Genomic DNA, 3,326 nt, shown 5'->3' on the forward strand with positions numbered 1-3,326 from the left:
AAATAAAACTAGGCAAAATAGGAGGAATGGGGTGATATTCCACCTATGCAGAAGAGGGAAGTATAGCAATGAAGTTGGTATTCAGTTGCATTATTTCTGTGTAAATTTGTTTTTCTGCACATTTGAATAATATTTTTTCTGATGAATTTTGGAAAGTGAACAAACATTTTCTGACACTCCCATCAAGTTCCACTTTTGTTTTTTAACAGTTTTTATGTGGTGCTGGTTGTTGCAGGATGCAGGCTTGCAGTATATTTCACTATTACTATTTGTTTCACTATTGTTGTTTGTTTTAACACATTTGCTATTTTATGCACTTAAACATTTGTTACCTCTCTTCTAACCCTAAATATTGACAGTGCTGTTAAAGACTGTACGAATGGGGCTTTGTCAACTTGCTGTTGAGCCGTGTCTCTTTTCTTCCTTTGAAGTATTATTTTTGCTTATTTTAAATCAGTGTATCCTTATATTTCTTTTGGAGCCAATGGGATGCTCTTATTCAGTAAATTTTAAGTTTAGAAGAAAAATACAAGTAGAATGTTGAGGAGGTTTTAATGAACAAAGCAAAGTATGAGGAAAGTGTGCTCTTAATAATTAACCTTGACCATAATTTATGAAATACGCCTGTAGGGAAGCGTGTTGGGTGTGGGTTTGGACACATCTGGGACAATTCTGCTAGAAGAAGTCTTTCCCAGTGCTTGGGCAGGTGTGAGCACTGACTCGCTGTGGGTTTGGAGGCAGAAAAGTCCCTTGTGAGCTGTGAAGCAAATTGGGTTTGCACAGACCTTGGTCACCACGCAGGGGCGCACTTGGCAAGAGTATTATTTAGCATTTTACCTAAAAATTCATTTGGATGGGAACAGCAGATACCTTTTAAAGGCAACTGAAACAAGTATTTTCTGTCTCCCGATTTTTATATTACTTTTTCTCTTGCATTGTATTTTGTTTTCATCTCCTAGTTAACTTCTGAAGTTAACAGGAAATATCTAAGCAGTTTTTAAATGCACACTATGAGTAACTTCAGTAACAAAATGACTGGGAATGAAGATTTTATGGACCTTAAAGAAAAATTGCATCAGATATTGAAATTCTCAGAAACTTTCTAGGGGGGTAAATTATTTCAGCTATAGGAAGCATAGCCAAGTATGTTAAATCTCCATCAGAAAAACAGGATTAGGCAAGGAGCTCCCATTTGGAACTGTGCTGATGTGCACTGATGTCCAGGTAAGAGAGCTACAGGTGGCATTACTGTTTTAAGTTAGGGAACTCTTAATGACTGTAGGATCAGAGTGACAGATCTGAATGAAGTGTGTACTTTCCATGAGTTAGGGTTATTCTCTTAACTGATACATCTTGGAATATAGAGTTGTTCTTGTGAAGGTAAAGAATCTGTTTCCTGTAGGAATCTCAACTTATTTCTGTAATGTTGATGGCTTACACTGAAAAAAGGTCTGGGGTGGATTTGGTTTTTTCTGTGTGTGCTTTCTTAAAGCTGGAGCCACTTCTTTCCTTTCTCTGTCCTCTTGTGTTTAGTGTGTACATTCTTCTGAGTCAGTACTCCCTACAGTGCTTCTGGGAAGCTTTTCTCCTTTCTTCTTAGGCATTACTGTGTTCTTCTTTTATCAGTAATAACGTGAGGAAGACCCTAATATCTGGCTTAGTTAAAACAGAATCAAGAGCACATCAATACCTTTATCTGTCCTTCACCTCATCTCCAGAAAATGTTTGCTGCTGCTTGTTCATCTCACTTGGTTGTATTGGACGGGGTGTTCTTCAGTGACCAGGGACTTTGTAGAGCTTTATGTCACGAGATACAAAGGCTTTGAGAGCAGCCTGAAAAGCTCTACCAAGTAAACATTGGTCTGTGCATCAGTGGCCTGCTCTGGCCATCAGTACTTGGGTGTGACCCCAGCCAGCACAGGGGCCTGGGAGCATTGTTTGTGTTTGAGAAGGGCCAGGGTTGCAAACTGTTTCCAGTTATTTGATCTTATTCTAAAAGTGATTCTTATTCACTGCCTTGAACCAGTGAATGACTTGGGTTGTTTATGCTGTGGGAGCCACCATGTTGAGAAGGTCACGCTGAGAATTGTCACCAAAGCTTTGCCCAGGATGTGATTGCACAGCTCTGTGACAGTGAAGATGTAGGTTATGGAGCCCTTGGCATTCAGATGCTGAAATGCAGAATCACATGAAAATTAAATCTCTAGTTTGTTAATATTCAAGGCTTGATTTTTGAACTGTAAAATGTACCATAAACGTGAAAATCTGTAATTACAACAGAATGCTCTCTCCTCCTCTCTGCCTTTTCATATACACCATTATAATTTCTTGGCTGTTGGAAATAGGACTCTTCATTGTTGCTTTTCAGAATTACTTGCTAATGCCAAGCTTTGCATTGTGAAACACCTGCTGGGCCTTAATAAAGTGTTAATGGAAGAAACAGGTTCCTGGGAGCTAAGAAATAACTGCTTTTTGCCACATCTTCCCTTTGTTTGCATAGGTTTTTTGTTAAATGTTTTACAGAGTGAGCCTCTGTGAGATTTCTTGACCCCACTGTCTATAAAGTCTCTCAGCCTTCCTCTATTTATAAAGCAACACTAACATGTTTTTTGGCTTATGATCTTTGACCATGACCCAATTTAAGTTGTTTCTGATACCAGTGCACAGCAGGTGCAATCCCTGCATGTAAAAGACAGTTAAAGGCCAACTTTCCTGCCTTTGAGCAGAGCTGGAACTGCTGTAAGAGCTGGTGATGGGCAGTTGGGAGCAGCAAAGCATTCAGGTCAGTTCAGTTCCAATGAAATGAGGAAGCCCTGGATCTTCTGTTTGTTCTTTTCCCAGTGTCTCTCAGCCCCTTGGAATCCAAAGGATGGAGCTCCTCCCTCTTCCAGGGAGCTGCTCTCTGAATCTATAGTTTTGCATCTTGTTTCATTATAAGTGACCCAGAAACACAGATGTTATTGGGGCAGCTGTTGCTTACAGTGGCATTTGCCATATTTATCCAGCCCATATAATACAGCATTCATGCTAGTGCTCTGTTTTGTTGGGTTAGGGGGTTTTTTTTTCTCTCAGTTTTAATCCAGTTCTGGGGGGAGTAAAGCTGTTCTTGAGTCACTTTAAGTTAGTGCACTGTAAATGTGGAATAAACCCCACTGAAATAACCATAAACAGTCATGAACATTTTTAATAAGTTTAATGAAAGTGAATTTCTGTAAGATCTGAATGTCATAACTATGTACAAACCCTTTTTTTTCCCATTCCAGCCCTTGAAACCCCAAAGAGAGATTTCACTGTTTTGTTGAAATACAGCCTGACAAGAAACTTGT

Source organism: Lepidothrix coronata, unplaced genomic scaffold (genome assembly GCF_001604755.1).
Source record: "Lepidothrix coronata isolate B3197 unplaced genomic scaffold, Lepidothrix_coronata-1.0 Scaffold140, whole genome shotgun sequence".
Taxonomy (NCBI): domain Eukaryota; kingdom Metazoa; phylum Chordata; class Aves; order Passeriformes; family Pipridae; genus Lepidothrix; species Lepidothrix coronata.